Here is an 8,818-nt window from a genome sequence, read left to right as displayed (position 1 = left end):
AGTGAGTGAATATAAGACTGAAAGGGGGTGGGGCTGCAGTATTGCCCTGTACAGGGCAGCCAGATATATTCCTGTTGGTAGAGCCTACATCGGAATGACTGAGGCTCCAGACAGAGTGCCCAGGCCTGAAAATTTAAATTCTGATCCTTGAATCCCTAAGGTAATGAGCCATCTCCCAGCCCCTGGTGTTTGGTCTGATTAATCTGCAAGTTGCATGTTTAATACGTAAGGAATGGGAACCATGAGGAATAGGAAAAAGAGAGTGTTTGCCTACTCTGCCCACACTCTCTGTTGTGGCAATGGCAGGGTGCCCTCATCTTCTCAGTGAACTGGACTTCGTGGATGTTCTCAGGACCTTGGAGAGGGCCAGAGAAGCGGCTTTGTTCTGCAGGATGTTTCTTACTCTTGAAGGTTCTGGATGAATTCCAGGTGAATGGAAATCTTTACCTCACAGAGAGGGAAATCAAGAGGCTCGATTATTGCACCAGCATCTGGAGTCTGTGGGACCCGTAGGGAGGACTCTGTCCTTTGTCAGCAGTGGTGGGGACACTGGATAGTGCAGTCAGAGCCTGAGCAGTTCCTGTCCCACTCAGAGACCTCCATTCAGGTAAAGCTGGATCCCCTATTACACCACAGGGGGAAATCAGTGAGTTTATTACACAGAGAAGGTGACTGTCACTGTTTCTGGTTTGAACATGGGCATTTAGAGAGAGCTTTATACACAATTCTGTGACTTTTTCAGGCACCATTGTTCAAAAGATTATAATTTACAACAAGGTTGAAGGATAAAGTGAAGTTTAAAAATTAGGTAAAATATTGTGATTGAATATACTTGTTTTATTTAAAATATTTTTAGATTTATTTGTTATTTTATATGTACCTGCACCCATGTGCGTGTGCTATATGCATATGTTACTCTTAGAGACCAGAAGAGGGTGTCTGATCCATTTGAACTGGACTTATGGATGGTTGTTAGCTGCCACGTGCGTGTTGGGAATGGAACTCGGGTCCTTTGCAAGAGCAGCCATTGCTCTTTAGGACTGACCCATCTCTCTAGCCTGTCACTTGTTTCTCTTAGGTGATTTTCTTTTTGTAAAGAAAGTTGCAAGATGGATTTATGAGTTACACCGTTTGGGTCTAGGGATGAGAGTGGATTAGTAACAGTGTGAAACCAGAGGCCATATACTTCCTGACCCTCAGTAAGGACAGTTTGAATTGTGTGAGTGTTCACGCATGCACGCACATGCATATTGTTTGCAGATTCCCTTGGAGGCCAGAAGAGGACCTCAGGTTCCAGGAACTGATTTACAGGCAGCTGTGAGCTACTTAAGTGGATCCTAAGGACAGAATTTGGGTTCCCTGCGAGTTTGGAACATGCTCTTAACAGATGTGCTATCTCTTCAGGCCCATGTGTTTCTTAGCCTCGACTGAGATATCTTTAGGAAAACGTGCACTATCCCTGCAGGCAGCCTTGGCTGTGTCAGTTGCTTTGATGTTTCTGATGCTCAGCCATCAGGAGACAAAGGCTAGACCCCAGAAGATAGCTTCTCTCCATTTTAGCAGCACCCTTAACTCTCATGTTCCTCTATCCTGTCTTGTTCAAACCATAGGCACAATGCTGTTACCTCCAGGACTCTGGAGGTGTGTTCTCATCTGTTGAGCAAGGACGTGAGGCTATGAATAAAGGTCAGCGTGACTCAGTGCCTTTTGCTGTACTATTTATGAAATGTTTTGGCTGGTATTAGGGCCGGGGCTTGTTCAGGAATGTAAATTAGAGACAGCCTCAAAGTCTCTTGAGTAGAGCCTCTTCTATAACTTTAGAGGCTCTCTGGGGAGCATGTCACCAACCACACCACCTTTACCCCTGAAAGAATGTCTGAACACAGGCTTTGGGGCCGAGATACTTCAGCAAGCTGTGAGACTATGGAGTCAAACTGCTGTTGGGTCATCAGCTTCCCAGCTTCTTTCACATGTAGCTCTTCAGCTTGACATCACAAACTGGAGGGGAAGAGAGCTGGGAGCTTGTTACCATGGGTGTCTTGAAAAGTTTGGGGGCGAGTTCTGCATTAATTAAGCCTCATTTAAATAATGAGCACATGCTATTTATTTACTTGGAGAGCTGCTCTGAAGGAAGCAGAGAGGCTTCTCCTAAAAGAAGCCTGGTGGCCCATGGGCCTGCCACCCATCACATGGGGGAAGGAGGGGGAGGCAAGGGTGCTATTTTAAACTCTCTGTTATTGAAGGAAACACCCATAATTGGAACATTGTGGGGTGGTTTGTCAGGTTTTTCTCTGAGAAAAGGCCTGGGGTCAGCCAATTTCTTCTCCAGTCCTTTCAACGCTGCTCTCTGCCGTCCATAGGAGATGGTCTAAAATCTGCACATCTCATCTCCCCAAATCATGTGTTCTACTTCATCTGTTATGGGGCTGAGCAGAATGGTGGTGAACTTGGGATCATTTGGCCACCTTAGTAGTCATGAGGGGGACTCCACAGGAAGAGATGTGTTCTCACACCAAACACACAGATCTGCCTGATCTTCCCCTGGGTGCTTAAAAAAGATGGGCATCTCTGCACCAAAAAGCAATGATTCCTCTGTACATATGGATATTTAAATCTGTTCGGGGTTCATGATCTAGTTAAGGTAAAACAAGCATCCTATGTGCCGCTTCTCTGTGATTTTTTTTTTTTGCAATTTGCTGCACAGAGTGACTTCATATCTCATGTGTACAGGAAGAAACTAACCAGATTCCTTCAGCTCTGTAATTAAATTCCATACCTTCATGGCTTTGGCTGCACCCAGCAATCTTCCTTCCTGGAACTACTTGACTATCCATCTAGGCCAGAGTTCCGAGCCATAAACAAAAGTACAGAAGGCTCAAGCCTGATTCTGTTGAGTGTGCAGCTCAAGAATTCACACATGCCGGCACTTACAGGCTGCACACTGGAGCTGCACACACTTAACATTATGATATTGTAGAGGATGCGAGGGGCTACGCACACATGCCAATTTCATACTTCAGGGAGATACAGGACTTCAAGTTCTTGGGGTTTTGGAGCCACCCAGATCCAACGAATGTTCTTCGCGCAAACATCATGAGTCTTTAAGCAATACTTTTAAACAACGGTGCAATTATCATATATGTGAAGAGACCCTGTGGTGGTTTGAATATGCACTGCCCAGGAAATGGCACTATTAGGAGGTTTGCCTTCTTGGAGGAGGTGTGTCCCTGTGGGGGTGAGTTCTTGAAATCCTTCTCCCAGGCATGCGGGAGACAGTCTGCTCCTGGATTCTTTTAAATGAAGATGTAGAACTCTCAGCTCCTCCAGCACCATGTCTGTCTGCACACTGCCAAGCCCTCTGCCTTGATGATAATGGACTGACCCTCTAAACCTGTAAGCCAGCCCCGATTATATGTTGTCCTTAGTCATGGTGTCTCTTCTCAACAGTGGAAACCTAACTAAGACCCCAGACTGGATACTTCATGGAACTGCTCTAATGTCCTTGGCACCATCACTCTTTTACCTTCTGCTATGGCCCAACCCAAACTCTATCCAGTCCAGGGTGCTCCTCCAGTCTTGGTTCTCATAGGACTCCCCTATACAAGGCACTTTCCCTCAGAGTTTCCTAGTGTCTACAATACCACCATCCATGGCATCCTCTCCATTGATAGGGTGAAGTCAGTTCTCAAGGATGAGCACCAAGTCTCCCATGTGGTTTTGTAGAGGAGCAAAGCATCTCCAGGGACAGGGCACAGATTCTGGGGCTTAGAGAGACGGCTCAGCCATGAAGAACACTTGTTACTCTTGCAGAGAACCGAGGTTCTATTGCCAGCATCCATATGATAGCTCACAGTTAAACTATTAGCCTGTTTCAGGAGATCTAATGCCCTCTCATGGCCTCTTCAGATATCAGGCAGGCACGTGGTGCACACAGTTCCTTTTAACCAGAACATTCACACATTTGATAATATAAACACATTTGATTTTTAAAAGGTATGAGCTTTGGATTATGGGCATGAGTGATGCTGAGCATGGATCCCAACAGCTGTCTTTTAAGGGGAGGAGGGACACCAGGAGTTTGGAAGCCGGTGGCTGTAGGTGAGGGAGCACCATATGGTCATGTCAGTATAATGCCTCCTGGTTTGGAAGTGCTCATCTCACGGCTCTAATTGTGCCCATGAAGCAGAGGTCTCAGCACTGAGCTTGGGAACCGTCAGCACCGGGGGAAGGCGGCAGGTGAATGAATATGTCTTTCTTCAAATACAATGAAAGAGGGTCTTTTCCCCATGTTTTCTGTCATCATAGAGTTCTAAAATCCCCGTGGTCCAGATGAACTTAATTTGAAAGTCATTGCAATGGAGATGGGGGGGGGGAGTGAGCTGACAGTTCATTAAGGAAATATTTGATGAGCCAAGAAAAAAAGTGCCAAAGTTAACATTATAAACACGATTAATGAGCAGAGCGGCTCCAAAAATTCATAAAAGAAAATAACAACAAAACAGGCAGGCCCTCGTCTCTGTTGGCCAGACGGGCTGCTGACAGTGTGTCCTGATTTGTCTGCGTTAAATGGTTGAGTCTCTAGGCTTGCCCACATGGCCGATGTTGTCTCTCATCTGAACTTGACAGGAATAACTTTATGTTTTTGTGTACACACATTCCTCTTGCCTTAATCGCTTTAGCTGATGTGGGCTCAGGGGTTTGCCAGTCAGTCAGGGATGAAGAGGTTTAATGTGTTTTTTCTTTAAAAACAACAACAACAATAACAATAACAACAAAGACAACAACAGCAGCAGCAACAACAACACCCCAAAACAAACAAACAAAAAGCCAACTAGTTTGTATTTTTTTTAATAAAAAACCACAACAACTTCATGTTCAGCAGAAAAGTAAAGTTGAATTTATGTTGTCTGGTGGGTACTTGTTCCTCTCTCTAGAGCGCTATTTTATTAGGTTTCCAGAGAAACAGAAATGGCAGAATGAATGCACATTGTCTTAGTTTTCCATTGCTGTGAACAGACACCAGAGACAAGGTAACTCTTTTTTATTTTAAGGCTTGTTTTATTTTAATGACTGATCATGTGAGTCAACAGTGAGGTCACTGTGCACAAATGTGAAGGAAGCTTTATTTCTTGGTCTCTTCTTCCTTGGACAGAGTTTTGATTATCTCCTCCTTTTTGGCTTATAGGCACACCTCCCACGCGTTTTTGTGCTTCCTTGATCTTAGACTTGCGAGCCTCAGCCTGGTCAACCAGTAGCTTCTTGCGGGCCTCCTCTGCCTGCGATTTGTGGATCTGCTCCATAAGAATCCATTGGTTTTTGAATACATTCCTTTTGAACTTCAGATACAGGCTGTGATACTTATGGCAGTCAATCTTCTTAGATTCCCATTATCTCCTGAGAATCAGTGCGGGATCCTTATCCTTCTCATCCAGGTCACCCTCTCAGGCACCCAAGTGTTGGAAGAACCCTTTCTCTTCCCTATGACCATATGCCTGCCCTTCAAGGTGTTTTTCTGACAGCGAGCCTGAGAATGGACAGTTACAGGCTTCCAGATGATCAGGCCATCTACAATCAGCTTCCTGGTGAGTTGAGGGGAGTTGGGATTGGCAATTTTATTGGTCTCATTGGGGTCCAACTGGACCTTCTTTTTACCACAGTGGAGTACAATAGAGGCAAGCCTCTTCTGTAGCCTGAGCATGCTCATGGCTGTAGATGCAGCAGCCAAGTTAACTCTTAATAGAAAAGATTCCATTGCAGCTGGCTTACAGTTTCAGAGGTTCAGTCCATTAACATCATGGCAGGAATCATGGGAGTATCCAGGCAGAGTTGGTGCTGGAAGAGCCCAAAGTTCTTGATGAACAGGCAGCAGAAAGGGATTGTCTGTACCACTGAGCATATTTTGAGTATATACAAATCTCAAAGACCAGCCACCACAGTGGCACACTTCCTCAAACAAAGTCACACTTACTCTAACAAGGCCACACCTACTCCATCAAGGCCACCCTCACTCCAACAAGCCCACACCTACTCCAACAAGGCAACACCCACTCCAACAAGGCCACACCCACTCCAACAAGGCCACATCTTCTCCAACAAGGCCACACTTTCTCCAACAAGGCCAAACCTATTCCTACAAGGCCACACCTACTCCAACAAGCCCACACCTACTCCAACAAGGCCACACCTCTTATAGTATCACTCCTCATGGGTTAAGTATTCAAACATATGAGTCTAAGGTGGCCCACTCCTATTCAAACCACCAAACACATTAAAAGGTAATTTAGCTTACAGGACACTATCTGGATAATCTAAAAATGGCTGTCTCATGCAAGGGTACTGAGAACCTCATTGGCTGCTCAGTCAATGATGCTTGATGGCTCAGCCATCTTAACCTGTAGCTGAAGGCACATAAGTTTCCTGGAGGCATTGGTCTTCAGTCTACAATGAGATATCAGAGAACGTGGTTCGTATATTAGCAAAGGAATGCAGCAGCCACAGGAGAGATGAACTTGCCAGTGAGAGTGAAGGCAGGCAGGCAAAAATCAAAGCCACCTTCTTTCACATTCTTAAATCTGGGTTGCCACCAGAAGGTCCCACCCATACTTAGGGCAAATCTTCCTGATTCAAATAACGTGATCAAGAAAATCGCTCACAAGAGTGCCCAGATGGGTACACTTTAATTGAATTCAGAGACACTCAAGTCAGGAAACAAGATTAGTGATCATGTCTGCCAACTCTCTCATACAATTTATTTTTCTTGTTTGCTTTATATTTTGGGCCTGAGATTAACCTAGCCGTGTGACTCATATTGTTTAGCCTTGAACCATTCATCTGCATTCTGTTCTCACTAGAAGAAGCACATTGTATGTTCACCCCTCTCCTGGCTGATCCCTGCCTCACCCAGGAACCAGCCAGCTTGCTGTCACTACAGTCTCAAAGACTAGATGGCTGATAATGAGGCTTCAAGTCCAAGATCAGAGCCCTGGCTAATTTACTGAAGACTGTTATCTGGCTTGTAGATGGTGCATTCTGCCTATATTTTCCTGGGCTGAGAAGGTCCAGCAAGCTCTCTGGGGATTCTTTTTAAACATAGGTGCATCAATAACACAGAGGAGGAGTCCATTTTTATGACTGAAGTCACACCCTCCATAGTGCTGCTTCCCAATGATGTCATCTTTGGTGACATCTTCCTAAGGGTGGGGTAGTGGAGACATTTATATCACAGCAACCTCTAATGATGGAGATGGCTCTCCTACAGCTTGCAACGGTATCATCAGGCTTCTGTGTGGAGGCAGCACAAGCAATGTAAGTCCCAAGCATGTCCCTGTTATGTCTCCTAGGCCCTAATGTCCCCTGTTCCATGACCCTCACCCTACAACTACTGCATTTGTGTGCACCAGAGCTCAGCTTGCCTGATGTCAGGCACCTGGGGTCTATCTCTATCTCCTTTTAAAACTATTTGTTAGCTAAAGGATATGGGTCAGTAGGTAAACTGCTTGCTGTACATGCATGGAGACCTGAGCTTGGATCCCCAGAGCCAACTTACATGTCTAAAGTGGTAGCATGCACTCTGACCCCACAATCAGGGAAACAGAGACCTGTGGGCCACTGAAGTTCACTGACCACCCAATAATCAATGTTCTACTTAGGATTATACTGCTATGAACGGACACCATAACCAAGGTAACTCTTATAAAGACAACATTTAATGGGGTTGGCTTACAAGTTCAGAGGTTCAGTCCATTTCCATCAAGGTGGGAACATGGCAGCATCCAGGCAGGCATAATACAGGAGGAGCTGAGAGTTCTATATGTTCATCTGAAGGCTGTTAGGAGAATACTGGCTTTCAGGTAGCTAGGATGAGGGTCTTAAATCCCACACCCACAGTAACACACTCACTCCAACAAGGCCACATCCACTCCAACTGTGCCATGCCCTCTAAAGCTGCCTCTCCCTGGGCTGAACATACACGCCCTCACACACAGGCAGGCACACAGGCACACACACACCCAAACCATCAAAGGCAACAGTTCCCACATCCCAGTGAGAAAAGCCTACCTCATAAACCAAGACAGGCACTGGCAAGATAGCTCAGCATGCAAGGGCACTTGCCACCAAGCCTGAGGATCTGAATTCAATCCCCAAGACTCACCAGGTGGAAGATGGGACTGAATATTACAACATGTCCGTTGGTTTCTACATATGTGTTGTAGCATGTATGTGTCCTCCCCGACTAAGTAAAACTATTTCAAAGAGGAATGACACCCAAAATTGTCCGCTGACATCTACATGCATGCACATACACAAGTCACGAGTGTACACACACACACACACACACACACACACACACACACAACATCTTGTCTTGGAGACCAGTCTCATGTAGATGTTTTTCAAGATAATACTGGTCTTAGTGCAGTTCTTGCTCTATTGACCAAAGAGAGACACATCTCTAAAAGAGCCGTCTATGCACAAGGCTTTCCCATCTAATGGAATAGGAAATGTGAGCATTATGTTTCCCAATTTCAGGATGAAAATCAATGCATTCTGCTCTGTGACCTTGCACGTTCCTGTTCCTGACTATCTTCAGAAGTGACAGCCAGCAATTGCTGTCAATTGGTCAACTAGAAGTGCCTATATGACATTGGGTTGGGACAGGGATGAGAGACTATCTGGTACTGGTCTACACACAAACCCAGAGCTGTAGGGAGCCGTTTCCTACTTCATTTGTTGTAGTAGGGGCAGCATCAGAGGGAAAAAGGCTTATGCCTCTTAAATAAGAAACAAGCTTATGCAGTTTCATAGGAAATAAGCTGAC

Source organism: Rattus norvegicus, chromosome Y (assembly GCF_021556685.1).
Source record: "Rattus norvegicus strain SHRSP/BbbUtx chromosome Y, alternate assembly SHRSP_T2T, whole genome shotgun sequence".
Lineage (NCBI taxonomy): Eukaryota > Metazoa > Chordata > Mammalia > Rodentia > Muridae > Rattus > Rattus norvegicus.
Note: the sequence above shows the minus strand (reverse complement) of the source record.